The sequence below is a fragment of the Natator depressus genome, chromosome 22 (assembly GCF_965152275.1).
Source record: "Natator depressus isolate rNatDep1 chromosome 22, rNatDep2.hap1, whole genome shotgun sequence".
Taxonomy (NCBI): Eukaryota; Metazoa; Chordata; order Testudines; family Cheloniidae; genus Natator; species Natator depressus.
In genome coordinates this window covers 12879600-12897101 of record NC_134255.1, presented here as the reverse complement: position 1 = coordinate 12897101, position 17502 = coordinate 12879600, and positions in this window count along the sequence as shown.

The window sequence follows — 17502 nt, the reverse complement described above, 5'->3', positions numbered from 1 at the left end:
ACAGCAGAGTGGCCAATGGGTTTAGTTGTTTTATACAAAAATCTGAAAAGCCCTGCTGTTTTCTCAGCAGTGATTAGGTGAGAAAAAGAGAGAGACACACACGCAGAGACCTAACCTTAGATCCCTACGGCGGTGCAGTGCTGTCCGAGATGAGAGACTGAAGAAATAAAAATTATATGTTATTGATGTTATGAATTCATTGTGCCCTTAGGTTTGATTTCTCCCCCCACCGCCATCATTTCTTTTTTAAACTGTCAATCTATTGAAGTCACTTAGCTGTCGAAGGTGAGAATACAGCTGGTATTGGAATGAATTGGCCATGCGGCAATCTCTACAGGTCCCTGTGTGTGTCTCCAGTGGTACCTTCTCCAAGTTAATAACTCATGGGGGAATGCAGCTTTTAAATGAATAAAATCCTCCCAGACTAAAAGGCGTTCAAAGCTGCTGAGGAATCTGTTTACATGCTTCCTCCTGAGCCCTGCTGGCCTCAGAGAGGAAACCCTCCTTTGGTGTTTGTATTGTGAACGTGAACTTAACAGATCCTAAACTATTAAGGGGCATCTCTGGAAGGGGTACCCAATTTCCCCTGCTCTCACTTGAAGTCAGTGGATATTGCAATTGCTCAGTAGCTCTCAGAATGAGGTTCTAAGGCAACATAATGTGGGTGCACTGTGAATAAAAAGCAAATGTGGGGAAATCAGCTCCTCACTCCCCCACCTGTCAAGCCCTGAGTTCTTTGATTCCTTTTAGAGTTTTATACAACATGATCCAGTGGAAAGGGCCTGAAAGTGGGAGTCAGGACCCCTGGCTTCTCTTCCTCCCTCTGCTACTGACTCCCCAGGTGACCGTGGGCACATCACATAGTCCAACAGGTTCAAACTTAGGTACCTAAAGTTAGACACCTACATTCCTATTGAAGCACTGCAGTAAGTGGCCTGATTCTCAAAGGTGCAGAGCACCCACAGCTCCCATTGATTTCCATAGAGGTTGCAGAGTACATCTCAGGATCATACCTGTGATTATCATCCATCTAATCTATCTATCTAGGTTATTAGATTATTGCTTGTCTCTGTAATATCGAAACACTTCCATGTTTTGTCTTCAAATGTATTAATTAAGGGACAGGAGAATCAGTTTGGATAAATCAAGAGCTGACCAGAAACTTTGCTCCAAACTTTTAAGGTAGATTCTAAAATGTACATGTACTTCCTATGCCCACAAGTATTCTTCATGGCAGCCTCTGCTCTTCTGGGCCCCAGCTGGTATGTAAAGCAGAAGAGTATCCCAAGGAAGGCTGCTCTTCTAGGCTGTAGATCTGATTGAAGATCTTAGGAGAAAGCCTCATCTCCTGTGATTTCCATGCCATGTTTGGCAGTCCAAGAGGTTCAGCAAGTTTGGAAGTGGCTTTTGTATGAATTTTTGGCTTCTCATTCTCGAGTTCCATTGGCCCCAAGCATACCGGCTATGCCCCTTGTTGTCCTACCAGATCCTACAAGAACATAATCCAAATACTGACTGTAAGACCTGAAAATTCATAAACCATCAACATTGGAGAAGGCTGCTGTAACTTACTGGAAAACTAAGGCCGCCAGCTTTTACGGGCAGCAGAGCAATACTGTCTATTGAATTTGGAATGGTCACTGGTGCCTCGGACAGGATAAAAAGACAAGCCATTTTTCAGACATGGCAGGATGTTTTGAGCTGGGTTGGAAATGGTTTTCCCATCCTGCAAAAATTTTCAAGATGTCCAAAATTTTTCCCCATCCCAAATGGTGACTAAATGAAAACATTTTTGAAATTTTCAACAAACAGAAAAAAACAAACAAAAAATTTGGTTTGGGTCAATCAAAAGGTCTGACTTTGATCATTTCAAAAATTTTGTTTTGCTTTTGTGCATTTTCATTTTTCTGTTTAAAAAGGTCAACAATTATCTTAAATTTTTAAACAAAAAGTCATTTTGAACCAGATTTTTTTTTTTTTTTTTTGCATTTGGAAAATGTCAAAGATCTCCAATTTCAACAAAACATTTTCTTTTCCTTACAATTTTTTTTTAAGCTGAGAAATTCCTCATCCATGTTCCTTTCCCACAAACGCTTTCCATTTCTACGAACTGACATTTTTCAACAAAGAAAAACCTTTTCGCAAACAGCTCTGTTTTTCCGCATCCTGAGCCAGCCTGTCCTCTCTGTTGGCATTTAGTGGTAATTTCTTGGTTGGTAGATAGCTCCAGATACTAATTTGGGATCTGAAACTATTTGTGTGTGTGTGTGTGTGTGTACTCTGCAGCTCACCTTTAAAGTCTCTTCAAAGAGCAGAGTGGAACAGGCTCAAAGGCAGTGAGGGGCAAGAAATGATAGCATCCTATGTGTCAGAAAGAGTGGGTGCAAAAAGATTCATTCTCCTGCTGCTTTAAGCTACATTATGACCAGGGACTTCTGACCTCTAACTTCACACTGCAATGTTTTCCCTCCACCTTCCTCCCCTCACCTCCACTCCAGCCGGCTTCAGGACACGTCCTTTCCTCTCGCTCCAAACATCACAGGTAGCGAATAAGGCTGCAGAGTCCAGGGCTGCCAGATCAAACACCCTTTAATGAATGTGGAAGCAATGGATTCATTAGTCGCAGGCCATATGTGCCTTTTAAAAGCTGCTGCACAGCATGAGGGAACGTGTGTGTGGGGACAGGGAGTGGAAGTCACCCAGTGGTGAATAAAAGCTGGGCGAATTCTGCCCAGCGCCTGGCTGCCTTGGTCCTCTTGCTGACAGGGATGGACGTTCCTGCTATAAATGAGTCTTACTAGTTTCTTTCCTTTGCGCGATTTGATCTATGGCTGCTTGGTTTAAATTGGGCCCAAACCAAAAGTCCCCAGTCCCCGTGACTTAGAGGGTGTTAAAAATCCAGACCTGAATTTTGTAAATGGCCCCTCACTTTAGAGCGGGTCTGAAGCAAGGGCCAGATTTCCAAAGGTATTTAGGTGCCTAAAGATGGAGAGAAACATCAAAAGTGCCTAAGCAGGTTTGGCATGTAACTCTCATTGATTTCAATGGGACTTAGGTGCCCAGCCTGATTAGTGCTTTTAAAAATCCCACTAGATGCCTCTCTGAATTTATAGATACCCGAATGCCTTTAAAAATCTGGTTCCGAGTGTCTGAAATCTGGGGCACTGCAACTCCAAGCCAGGATCTGGATTTTGCACTGTGAACTAGTCTCTCTGGCACTTTCCAGGCAGTATTCCAGCTCACTGGCCTCTTTTCATGAGACAGCTATGCTGTCAGCTTGCCTCTTAGGTGAAGGATAAAATCTTAGTTTCCTCTTTTTATGCAGTTACAGACTATTGTCTCTTATACCAGTAGGTCCCATCTTCAGAGACTTCTCTTTGGTTTCCTTTGTCTGGGACAACACCAGGCTCAGGCAGTAAATATAGCCTGTCTCCACAAATGTCCATTGTTCTCTATGCTGATTGAGTTAGCCCTGAGGCTCGCCTTGAGTCACTTTCCTTTGTCAGATTTGGAGCCTAATATTTTACATTTGTCATATTTCTTAAACTATTTCCCGCACAACCACCTTACAACAATTATAAGGACCAGTGGGCTTCTGGCTCTTGGTAGAGACCTCACATGCCACCCGTTGGTGAAACATTACGGTCAATACCAGACCCAGGGGATCCCTGTAAAACCTTGTGCACCCTCAGTGCCCACTACCAGCAGGCACCTAGAAGTCTCTGGGTCACACTCACCCATCTCTTTGTATGCTCCCATCCAACTCCAGCCAACACTCCTCCCTCTAGACTTGTGTTATTTTCCAGTCCCAGAGCAGATACAGGACTCGGAAATTGAGAACTTCCTCGCCATGTCAACCCGCTTGGTAACTGCCCTCCACCACACCAAGATTGCAAGCCAAGTACTCCAAGTACTGCAAGTTCAACTGCTCCCAGGTACAGGTGGCATGCAATCTGAGCCTACAAGTGCTTTCTTGGCAGTCTGGTTCATCGACCACAGCCGATCAATCAGTAATCAGAGCTTCCACATTGCACACACCCATCTACAGAAATTACAGGCTATAAAACAGGGGGGATGTGACTGAAGTCTATAAAATCATGACTGGTATGGAGAAATAAGGAAGTGTTATTTGCTCCCTCTCATAACACAAGAGCTAGGGGTCACCAAATGAAATTAATAGGCAGCCGGTTTAAAACAAACACAAGGAAGTATTTTTTTCCTCAACAACACGCAGTCAGTCTGTGGAACTCTTTGCCAGAGGATGCTGTGAGGCCAAGACTATAACAGGGTTCAAAAAAGAACTAGATAAGTTCATGGAGGACAGGTCCATCCATGGCTATTAGCCAGGATGTGCAAGGATGGTGTCCCTAGCCTCTGTTTACCAGAATCTAGGAATAGGCGACAAGGGATGGATCACTTGATGTTTACCTGTTCTGTTCATTCCCTCTGGGGCACCTGGCATGGGCCACAGTCAGCAGACAGGATACTGGGCTAGACGGACCTTTGGTCTGACCCAGTGTGGCCGTTCTTCTGTTTTTATGTTCTTAGGGGATGTCTTGATATTCCTGGGTTTTGTTTTTTGTTCTTTTAGCATTCCGCTTTGCACCAAGCAGCAGTTCCCTAATTGTGACTAGGCCAGTGCTGTGAGGCTCTCAAACCTTTTACTTCTTGATTGTTAATCTGAATCTAATACAGGCTGGTAGCAACCAGAAGCTGAGCCCATCTGATGGGTGCTTGGAGTCCCATAAAAATAGGTTGCCCAGCCTGGTTCCTAGTCAATGGGTCTGCACCACTCTGCAGTGTGGCCCAGGAGTCAGGCCCCAGAGCTATGAGTCATTGAGGGATGGAATGCTGCTCTCCTCTGCCCCGACCTCGGACTCCTCCCCATGCCTCAAGTTTTCCATCTGCAAAACATGAATAATGACGCTGCTGAGGGTCCTTTCTGAAGCACGCTGAGCTCTGTGGTTGCGGAAGGTGTTGATCTTCACCTGGCACCTTTTGTGAGTAGCCTCAGCAGAGAGGCCAAGAAAGCAAATGAGCCAGAGCCTGAAATCCATCTTCAGTTCAGGGTTGAGGCCCGTCATGGGGACAGCCTATGCAGCTCCTACTGCACATGCTCTGAGAATAAAGAGAGGATTGCAGGGCTGTCACGCCCCTCCTACCACCTGTAATTCACTAACACAAAGAGAAGGCCTGCACCCACGTCTGGCTCTGATAATTGCTGTGTAGCATTTAGAGACTTCTCTTTGCATGGTCATATGTGCACTTTGCAAGCAGAACCTGTGTGGTAGCCATGGGCAGGCAAGAACATCTGAGCCTCCTGGATTCTGGAGTGCTTTTGGAGACCGCCTGGCATTGATTGATGCTCTGATTTAAGATGGCGAGGGCTACAGGCCGATCAATACTCTATCTAATCAACATGGCAGGCATCACAGCCGCTTCACTGCTCACCTCAGCTGCAAAGAAAACAAGGGAGCAAGAGATTAACTCAAGTGCTTAGAACTCCTCTTGATGAATAATTGAGTCAATGAGCCAGGGAGGGGCCCAAAATTCAAGCAGGGAGCAAGGGTAGGAGAAGCAGGAGGGACACCAGGCAGGAAAAAAAAGGCTTTCAAGCTAAAAGAGAGACTACAGTGTGGGAGTGTGCAGTGCAGCTGCCTCTGATCTGGGGAAGGGAGTGGAGAAACATGACTCCAGCTGATTGGTGGAACTTGTGTCCCTTGGACTGTTGTCTCGTCCACCCCCTCCCCCCCCCCTTTTTTTTTCAGTATTCCCTTTTGAGGAGTGTTAAAAATGCTGCCTGCACTGATAAGAGCAGTTGCAGAAAGCTCTTCTTCTGAATCACAATGAAATCCGTGTGAGCATGGATGGCTTTTTACAGGGGGTGTGTGTAGGGTTTTTGTAATTAAATAAAGTAATAATAATAATTAATAAAAATGGACTTCTCAGTCCATAATGTTCCAGACACAGAATAGCTCTAAGGGGGAATGCAAAGTTCATACAGCCCTGGGGCTACTTGAAATCAATCCAACAGCTATCCAGTTCCAAGACCTTTTTAAAGTGGGGGCACACAAATGCACACACAAAAAGAAATCTGTTTGGCAATGCTGATGGTGTGGGTGGGATGGGTTAGATGCGACATGGGAGATAGCTTTGCTTGTACTCTCCAGGACCCAGATGCATGCAGAGACCCACCGATGAGGGGCATAAAGGTATGAGCAGAGGAGGAGGAAGGGGTTTGCCAGGTTGGGTCAGAGAAACACTGTTTGGCTTAGGAGAGAAGGAAACCAAGGGTTGTTTGAAAATAAAAACTAGATCCCTTGTACAGTTAAGGGCCGTTAATGGAGAAAAGACATTCGGGACTATGTGCACACCTGTTTTAACTTGACTCCAGATTGGCGCCAAGGTCCTTAACAGGAAATACACATAGGTGACCTGCATTACACAATCATTTTGCCTCTTCCGTGGCTGTAGAATGACCTTTGGACTCCATTGTTGGTCAGTGCCTGTGTTCTACCTTAGAGCTGATGAAAGGGGCAGGACTGGCCCATACTGGAGAATGAAGTCCAGAAGAGAAGGTACAATGCAGCCCTCAGCTGTGCACCAGCTCCTTCCACACTGCCCTGCTCATAGGACTCTGTTCTGTCCTGCTGTGTTTCGTTTTTCATGGCCTATTCACTCTTTCTGCTGAGTCTGGAATAATGGTACCAGCTGTGGTGGGTTTTAGTGAGGTGGACAATGCTCCACAAAGAACGGGTCTGAGACCCACCAAGTCATTTCATATTGGCCATCAGCTGGTAATGACTTGCATCTCACTGCCAACAGAAGCTAGATTCAAACAGACGCCAAAGAGATGTAAGACCCTGCTGCATCCTATTTCCAATCCCTGAGCCTCTTTTTGCATTCTGCTTTGATTTGCCTCCCATTCACATCTCCCAGCTGCTCCACGCAGTCCATTGTCTATACATTTCTCTTCAACGCCAGAACACAGCAGCCTTCAATTCAGTTCCTATTGCCTTGCAGATCATCCAGATGAAATCACTGCTTCCTTGTTAAAAGGGGTGCCCTTTTCGGTTGTCATATGGGGAAGATTGAGATTTCTTTTTAAAGGCTTCATGCAGATGTTTGGCATTTGCTGCTGTTCAATAAAGTTGATCATTTTGCTCAGGAGGTATCAATGCAATTTTCCACGCCACTGGCTTAAAGATTGCATCTTGGTTAAAAAAACAACCCCTCTCTGCCCCCACAAAACCAACAACAACCATTCTTTTCCTCTCTATTTAAGTTGCAAAGGAATAAACAAAAGAAAGAGGGAAAAATCCTGTGTTGTCTCAACGGCAAATATATTAGTAGCTTATTTAAATTGCGGCGAGTCAGTCCAGAGTAGATACCTCCAGCGCATTTTTGTGACTCCTTATTTCATCTGTGTCACGGCTAGCATAGTGATGGCAGAGCTGGGGAATGTCTTTCCACACCATTACATTTCCCAGTGAAATATGTATGAATTACCGCCGATGGTGGTTGGAAGCTATCTGGACATAAAACATGCAGAAAATGAAATATTAACTTTCCTATCCAACCCGGTAGCGGCTGTTATGTTTTGTATTATAACACGTTAAGGTGAAGTACTGGAATAAAAAATAAAAATAAAACTCCCAGACTCCCATCCTGGCAGTATTGTGCATAAATGACATTGGATGTGGATGATAAAATTGGAAAGTGTAAGTGTGTGTGTGTGTGTGTGTGTGTGGATATATTCACAGTTTAGTTGACGGTGAATATAAATAGGGACTGAGCCAAATGCAGGTTGCAAAAAATCCTCTAGAAACTTCATTTCCTTTAAATTACTACAAGTTGCATTGGTAAATAGGGGGAAAAAAACACACCTTATAGACTCATGGACAAGGCTCACCTTCAGTGTCACTGTATTCATTTAAATGAGTTTATATTCAGGGTGAATTTTGTCCATTACTTGTAATTGCCTCATTTTGTTCCTTGTCTATTGAATTGGGCCCCGATTCAGTAAGACATTTGAGCCTGTGAGTAACTTTTAGCACAGGAGACGATATGATCTGATGGATGGGACACTGAATTGGGAGTCAGCAGACTTGAGGTCTAGTCCCAGCTCTGCCATGGACCTGCTGTGTGACCCTGCGAAAGTCACTCTCTGTGCCTCTGTTTCCCCTTTCACCTCCTGTGGATTTAGATTGTAAGTAAGTAGGGGCAGGGAGTGTCTCTTACCATGTATATGTACAGCTCCCAGCACCAGAGGACCCTAATCTCAGTTGGGGTCCCTGGATGCTATGTTAATAATAAAACTCCTTTCAGATTAATAGATTTTAAAGCCAGAAGGGACCACTGTGAGAACATAGCCTGAATGACTCTCACTGTGTTTGTACAGTGGCTAAAATGGGAGTTAAAGTTATGCAAATGCTTAAGTCTCTTACTGAGTTTGGCACCCAGGGCCTGATTCAGCACCCATCAAAGAGAATGGAAAGATTCTCATTGACTTCAGTAGTCTTTTGGATCAGTCTCTAAGGGCCAGATCAATAGGAGTTAGACACCTAGGGATCTTTAAAAGGCTGGATTTAAATGACCCATGACTGCTAATTTATGCATTCACACCTGTCTGATGTTACCATTTCTCCCACTCCCTTCCCTCCAGGATCCTGTTTCTTCACCTATTGAGTACTGCCTAAACCTCTGAGTCTGAGGTCTCTGGGGTGCACTTGTGAGTTTTCTCATTATGTTATTTGTTTGCACTGCAGGGTCCTAATCCCTCTTTGAGGTCCCTTGGCAATAAAGCAATAGAAATAATAAGTTACTAATAATTAATCATGTTAATGATATCCTGGGCTGTATGCAGCCAGACACTGAGCAAAATTCATCCTTCATATCCTATAATGAATTGGCCTGTGTTGTGTTAGAATTTTTGTCACACATGACACTTAGAATCTTTTATTAAGGAAGCCAAAAAATTGCCCTGGGTGATAAGTCTGTATCATTAGCTCCATTTTACCAATGGGGAGACTAAGGCACCGAAAAGTTAACCAACTTGAGCTACATCCCATAACGAGTCAGTGGCAGAGCTGGGACTAGAACCTAGGCATCCTAGCTCCCAATATCAAAGTGTTACATACACTGCTCGCATCCTCAGAGCCAGCTAAGGGAGAGCTACATAAAAGAGACTTATTGTAAAATGTGTAATTCTATTAGGCACGGTCTGATGCCTGTGTTCCCAATCCTGGCTGAGGGTGGGTGTGCTGAACACAGATAGACAGAGAGATGAGTCACAAACAGGAATGCCAGGTGGGTGAAGAGTTAAATTTCCTTGGGGAAGAGCCTTTTCTCTATTCTCTGCCTCTGGAGAAGATGGGCGTCTAGTGCCTGATAATTGGACAAGCTGGTTGAGTTGTGAGAGAAACAGGAGATAATGGATCTGGTGATAATTGGGAGCTAAAATGAGCTTCAATTAGCAGCTGGCCACCAGGTGTTCTGAACTATATAAATGAAGGGGTGGCAGAGTAATGGGGGACATTTGACTCAGTTGGGGGGGATTGAAATGGGTCATGAAACCTCCCTTTGTTTTGGTAAGTATTACAACTTTTTCCACATACTTTTGAGTAAGTGCTGACTTTGGGCCATGCTGCAGGGCATGGTGTAGCAGGTGTGTTTTGTTTGTGAAAGCTCCTTTAGCAGAGATATCTCAGGGTGACTAAAGCAAACTTAACAGACTCCTGAATCCATTTCTTTCAGCTAACTTAGCTCGCCGGCTTGCTGTGTTTCCCAGGGTAGGGAATCCTTCATTGTACATGACTGGAGGGACAGTTCTTAAAGCTTTTACAGCTGGGGATGGAGGATGTGGTTTGACAAGATGCTTAGAATCAGGCTCTGTGTCTTATTCAAGCCCCAGTCAGTTTAGCCATCCTAGGTTAGCAGCCATGGGTATGTACAGGCCATCAGTGGGGCTGGTCTTGAGATGTAAGGATCCTTCCTGCCAGCAAAAAAATAGCCCCCCAAGTTGCCAGTAGGAGGCAGATCAAGCAACGGGTCATGTGCTAGTGCTTTCCAAGGTGGTGGGGTCTGACAGTGATTCCACAGCATTGGAGGAGCTCAAGGGGGAAAGGACCCCCTCAGTGATCCATCTCCCTGCAAATTCAGGATTGTTTTCTGCATGCTGTCTAGAGCTACTACCTTCCTCCAAGGCTTCACTGCTGGAGAAGGAGCTAGGCAGGGCCTGTAAATTGCAGGTGCTGGCCCACCTGAGTGGGGTGTGTGTGGTGTTTTTTGTTTTTAGGTTTTTTTTTTTTTTTTTTTCTTTCAGCTATTGGTTCTCCTTTTGCCTGGCCCTGACTGTAAGCCAAAGTCAGCTCATGATGTGGGTGCAGTCATTTGATGGGCACAGTGTGCATCTCAGTTGCCATAGGAGTTCAGGGAACTTGCTGCTTTGGCTATCTGTTCCTTTCATATAAGGGATTGTCATACAGCACCTGGCAAGTTTCTGGGGCCTCCTATTGTAAAGAAGCCCATTAAAGCAGGGAAGAGGGGAGGCTTTAGAGGTGGGCAGCCTCCCCAAACCAGGGCGAGCACTGAACCAAAGCCCCGCTCCTTCCTGGAGCACTGACTCAGAAAAGCCTGTAAATGAAGCCTGGCTAAATGGAGTAAGTAAGTGGAATAAGTTAAGTGGAGGAAGTAAGCGGAGTAAATATTCAGTCTGGTTCAGTCTGGCTGAGCATCCTTTTTGCCTTCCCTGCTCTCCAGCTGGGCATGAATAAAAAGCACATCATTGGTGTGATGCTCCCTGGGCTTTGTGGCACTTCGCTACCACATGCCCTTGGCAGGAGAGAGCTTTGTCAGGGCCTGCTGGGGACCAGCTCCCTGTCTTTCCCAGCCATAGACAACCCAAGCAGTCCCCTCTTAGCCCCCACAGGCTCTGCTGGCCCTCAGGCAGGCTATCGATAGGCATGCTCCAACCCCCCTCAGAGTCTCCCTGCGATGTCCAGCTCCTGATCTGCTGGAATTCACAGAATCACCACAGCTGGAGTCCCCAAAGGAACGGAGCACCCCACTGGACCAGTTCCACCTCAGAAGGCAGCTCCACTTAACACAGCACCTAGACTTGTTTAGAGAGAAAGCAAGTGTCAGTCTATTTAGCAAAGAACAGAGATTCCTGTGCTAGCAAACATAAACATTGTAAACAAAAGAGCGCACCTAAAAAGGAACCATAACATGCATCCTAGTGCCTGAACTCACTTAACAAGGTGCCCTCTTTTGAAATAAGAGACTTTAGGTAAAGTCCTTTGCATGGAATTTTTCAACCAGGATGGCTAAGGCCCTCCTTTCATGAGATCAAGCCAGCTGGCAATGTGTGTCCCCAAATGAAGAGTGCCTGGGTGTTTTTCTGCATCCCTTAGATATATTAGACCAGTCCCTTGTTCTTTGCCTGTAAACAGGGTTCCTTCTTCCACTGTTCACCTCTTCCTGTTCATTTCTTCTCCTGCCATCCCTGCTACCTCTTCATTAGCATTTGACTCAGTATGTGAATAGACTCCCCCTGTAAGACACACAATACATCATGGTCCACCAGGACCTGTCTGGTGGAACCTGTCTTAACGCGTGTTACCTCTGGGTGACTTGTCTTTAACTCCATGGCTTTAAGAACATAATTTCCAATGTATATACGTATCTCCTTACACAGTATTTGCATGTACATTTCACAAAGTTGATAAGGACCAGTGGGACACAGGCTTTCCACAGAGATCTTTTATGACACTCTTCGGTGAACTAGAATGCAGATAGATACCAGACCCAGGGAATCCCTGTAGCTATGTAACCCTCTGTCATTTGGCATCAAGAGGTCCTTGGGTCAACTAGTCTGACCTCCTGCACATTCCAGGCCACAGAACCTCTCCCACCCTCTCCTGTAATAGACCCACCTCTGGCTGAGTTACTGAAGTCCTCAAATCTTGACGTAAAGCCTTCAAGTTACAGAGAATCCAACATTTACTCAAGTTCAGACCAGCAAGTGACCCCTGCCCCATTCTGCAGAGGAGGGTGAAAAAGCCCCACGGTCTCTGTCAATCTGGCCTGGGAGAAAATTTCTTCCCAACCCATATGTGGTGATCAGTTAGGCCCTGAGCATGTTGGAAAGACCCTCCTGAGAAATAATTTATTGTAGTTACCCAGAGCCCTCCCCATCTAGTGTCCCATCCCCAGCTGTTGGAGAAATGTGCTACTTGCCGTCTCAGATGGGCCACATGCCATTGTGGGCAACTTCATCATACCATCCCCTCTATAAACTTATCAAGATCAGTTTGGAAACCAGTTAGGTTTCCCCCCCCCCCCCCCACTGCTTCCCTTGGGAGACTGTTCCAGAACTTCACTCCAGCACCAATGAGGTACTTAGCTTAGTGTATGTGTAAGCAGAGTCAGGATGGGCTCCACCCTGACATCTGGTGGTGAGGTGTGGCAAGTAGTGGAAAAGAACTTCAGGGGCTGATCTCAATTTGCATAGGCACACCCACCCCGCCTAGAATGAGGCCATAACTGCCCAAATGGTCACTTTGGCTGTTGTGGGATCCCCAGTGTCTTTGTTATTGGGGCGGGAAGAGTAAATTGTTATTACCCTGATTATGGGAACTGTGCTTGGAACTGTACTTGGCCTTTTGTTATGATGGAGGGACTCACCATCAACTGAGTAGCACTCGCTAGGCAAGGGACATGGGTTCCAAAACTCTGTGAAGGGAGAGAGACTTGAGACAGGTATTAGTACCTGGTGGTGTGGGCCCCTTTGTGAGGGCCTGAAGCACCAATTGCACCTCTGTCTCTCTCCACTGTGGAATGTCAGAGCTAATGTTGGGTCTATTAAGAGTCTTGCTACAGGTACTGTGCTGCATTCACTTTGGCCTTATGGTGCACCAGCACTAAGGCCCCCACTACTATGAGCTGAAATCACTGAGAGCTGAAATCACTAAGAGCTGAAATCACTGAGCACTGTGTCAAGTAGTGGGGAGCCGGAAGATCTAGAGTGCAGTGGTGCTGTTCGTGAGACGGCGAGCTGTGCAGAACGGAGCCGTTCACGAGACGGCTAGCTGAGCAGAGCTGTTCGTGGGACAGCGGTGTGTTCGCGAGACGCCGAGCTGAGCAGAGCTGTTCGTGGGACGGCGAGCTGTGCAGAGTGGAGCCGTTCGTGAGACAGCGGTGTGATCGTGAGACGGCGAGCTGAGCCGAGCTGTTCGTGAGACGGCGAGCTGTGCAGAGGGAGCCGGTCGTGGTGGAGCGGAGCCGTTCGTGAGACAGCGGTGTGTTCGTGAGACGGCGAGCTGAGCCGAGCTGTTCGTGAGACAGCGAGCTGTGCCGAGCGGAGCCGGTCGTGGTGGAGCGGAGCCGTTCGTGAGACGGCAAGCTGAGCAGAGCTGTTCGTGAGACGGCGAGCTGTGCAGAGTGGAGCCGGTCGTGGTGGAGCGGAGCCGTTCGTGAGACAGCGTAGCAGAGCAGAGCCCTGTGGGGCAGTCAGCTTCAGGACACGTAAGGTACCCCTTACCTCTTTCCCCCACACACAGGCACATTTTAGCCAGACTGGGGAGTAACACTCTGCAGATGAACTTTTGAACTCTGGGGCTGGACTTTTTGGATTTTGGGTGATTTGAGGATTGCTGGACTCAAGAGACATTTGGGTTCTGGGACTCAAGAACCCGAGGGAAAGGATGTGGCCCAATTTTCTGGGGTGGGTCTTTGCTCATGGTTTGGTTAATGAACACTAGTTGTGGTGTTTTCCCAATTTAATGCTGATGTCGTTTACCTCATGTTATTAAAGATTCTCTACTACACCGAGACTCCGTGCTTGCGAGAGGGGAAGTATTGCCTCTTCGAGGCGCCCAGGGGGTGTGTAAGATTTTCCCAGGTCACTGGGTGGGGGCTCGAGCCAGTTTTGTATTTGCTTTGATGAGAGGGAACCCCTGTGTACTGAACCCGGCCCTTGCTGCTATCAACTTGGCCTGGCAGAAGGGTTACATTTTTGGGGGCTCGTCCGGGATAAGACTGGGTCAGTACCCCTCGCAAGCACATCTTAGGTGAGTCATTAAATTGGGAAAACCCAGCATCTGGTTGTTGTTGTATTGATCTGTTATATTTGGGAAAGAAATTACAGTTTGTATAATGGCTCTACATTTGCTAGAGGATTGGTGCAGGGGGATGAATATTAACCCTAGGAACTGTGTCCTGGTGACCGGGGTGCCGGAGGCGTTCGATGAAGGCTCGATAGAGCCTACCTTAAGGGCATCCACTGAGTACCTGAGTAAGTGTAAAATGCGTGGGCGCATGTTTGTGAGGGAGGACGGAGATTTTGCGGTACTGTGTGAGCTGCCGTCGGCTGTGGACCCTTTACAGGTTCCAGGCACAATAGCAGTGGAAGATGGTGAGTGGAAGGTAATAACTACTGGGAGCCAGCCCTCACCAGCCCCTGCCTCTGACGTGGAGTTTTTAAAGAAAATGTCAGCCTTTTTGGGGAAAGAGGGGAAGACCCTGGCTGATATGCCGGGTCTGTTGGGCCTTGACCCAGGAGTCCCACCCCGGGAGGCTGCTCCATCACCTGATGAGTGGGTGAAGGCTTTGGGGCAAGCATTAGAGAAGGTTGTGCCACCCCACCCTGAGGCAGACCCCTATCGTAAACTAAGGTTGTTTTCTGGGGGTCCCACCCCAATACCTGGGGAGGAAGCATTTGAACCCTGGCTGGAACACACCACTGAAATGCTGCAGGAGTGGGCAGTACCTGATGCTGAAAAGAGAAGGCGACTAGTAGAGTGCCTCAGGGGGCCAGCCCTAGATGTGATTCGCACCCTGAAGCTCAGTAACCCTGGGGTCAAGGTAAAGGACTGCCTAGAGGCCCTTGATCATGCCTTTGGGAGAACCGAGGGCTCAGAGGATGTTTATTGCAAGTTCCTCAATGCCAGGCAACAAAAGGGAGAGAAAGTTTCTGCCTATATACAGAGGTTGGAGAAATTATTACAGAGAGCCATCATGAGGGGAGCAGTAGCGGTTGAGCAAATGGACCGGACTAGATTGGCTCAGATTGTGAGAGGAATTCAATATCAGAACCCAATCCTTCTCCACCTTCGATTAAGGGAGCGCCAAGACAATCCACCAGGTTACTCTCGACTGATAAAAGAGGTCCGAGAGGAGGAAGAGAGGCAGGCAGCTGGTGAGGTTTGGGAGGTTCAGCCACCCCAGGCAACTGCCACAACATCCATACGAACACCCAAGGCGCTGATGGTGAATCCTCAAGAGGAACTTACCCAACGAGTGCAGGTCCTGACACAGAAAGTGGCTGAACTAGAGAATACTATCGATTCAGCAAAGACTTCAGGGTACAAGGAACCCCCCGTTACCAAGGTCCAGAAGACTACATTTAGAACCTCTGCCCCACCCCGGCAACACGGGAAAGGGCAATCCTTCTTCTGCTACCGGTGTGGCCAGGATGGGCACATTGCTGCCAGGTGTCAGAATGCAGAGAATCCCCCGCTAGTATACCAAAAGCTGAGGACCACCTGGGGAAAGTCGGGAAACGGCCCCAGGGCCTGGGAAGGGAGCCGCCTAGGCCTGCAGGGTTTGGAGGCTCCCCTGCGAAGAACCATGCCACCCGAATCCCCCCAGGATTGATAGGACCTCGAGCAGAGGTCACTGTAAAGGTTGAAGGGACAGAATGTAGAGCAGTGCTTGACACGGGATCCCAAGTGACTATCATATTCCAGTCTTTCTACCAGCAGATACTTATGCATCTGCCTATACAGCCCTTGACAGGGCTTGGCCTATGTGGTCTCAGCATGGATGAATACCCATATCAGGGGTATGTCATTGTACACCTGGAATTCCCAGAAGAGATCGCTGGGGTAAGACAGGAGGTGGACACTGCAGCTTTAATATGCCCCGACCCTAAAGGTGTCTCTGATGTGTCCGTGCTAATAGGGACCAACTCCAGCCTCTTTAAGGTACTTGCAGATTACTGCAGACAACGAGCAGGGGACCAATACCTGAATACCTTGGTGATACACACACATTGTGCCGCAGCCTACAGAAAAATTGAGGACGCAAAAAGAGTGATGCCTGATTTGCCGGTGGGAGCACTGAGGTACGCAGGCCCGATCCCCTTAGTGGTGCCTGCAATGACAGAAAAGGAGGTGATTGTCATGAGTACCTGCCTGAAAGGCAGTAAGAGAACATTAGCAGTGGTAGAGCAGCCGACCGAGGGAGGGCTCCCTGAAGGAGTGCTGGTTCTTAGTGGAGTCATAACCCTACCTGCTGAAGCCCAGGAAGAGGTGACTATACTGATTGCTAATGAAACGAGTCGTGATATTTTTGTGAAGCAAGGACAAAAGATAGCAGACCTCTTTGAGCCTGAGTCAATTGTAACCCCCCAGTGGGAAACTCAAGTTCCAACGATAGACCCAGCAAAGTTTGACTTTGGAGATTCACCAGTGTCCGAGGAGTGGAAAGATCGCCTGAGGAAGAAACTTTGTGAAAGATCCAAGGTGTTCTCACTGCATGAGTGGGATGTGGGATGTGCAAAAGGAGTAGAACACAATATCAGACTACATGACTCTCGACCTTTCAGGGAGAGATCTAGGAAGATTGCACTCTCTGAGATGGAAGATGTGCAACATCATCTTCAGGAGCTGGCTGCGAATGGCATCATTACAGAGTCCCGCAGCCCATACGCCTCACCCATTGTGGTAGTCCGTAAAAAGAATGGGAAAATCCGGATGTGTATTGACTACCGCACCCTAAACAGCCGTACTGTGGTCGACCAGTACACTATGCCTCGAGTGCAAGATGCCTTAGACTGTTTGCTGGGAAGCCAGTGGTTCTCTGTGTTGGATCTTCGAAGTGGGTACTACCAGATCCCTCTGGGAGAAGAAGATAAGGAGAAGACAGCCTTCATCTGCCCATTAGGGTTTTATCAGTTCGAACGCATGCCCCAAGGGATTTCTGGAGCACCTGCCACCTTTCAACGTCTCATGGAGAGAGTTGTGGGAGACATGAATTTACTGCAAGTGTTAGTTTATTTGGATGACCTGATTGTGTTTGGAAGAACCTTAGAGGAGCATGAAGAAAGACTTCTTAAAGTGCTTGATAGGTTGGAGGATTATGGTCTGAAGCTTTCAATTGACAAATGCCAGTTCTGCAGAACCTCAGTGAAGTATGTGGGTCACATCGTGTCCCAAGAGGGTGTGAGTACTGATCCTGATAAAATAGAAGCACTCACTACATGGCCACGTCCAAGTAACTACAGAGAACTCAAGACCTTTCTCGGATTTAGTGGCTACTACCGCAGATTTGTGAAAAACTATGCTACAATTGTAAAGCCTCTGAATGATCTTACCAGGGGACATCAGTCCAGCAAGAACAAATCTAAGTCCAAGAATAAGGGGAGGTCCCCAAAGCCCCCCGTGCAGAGACACTATGGCCCATTTGGGCCACGGTGGGATGAGAGATGTGAAAGGGCTT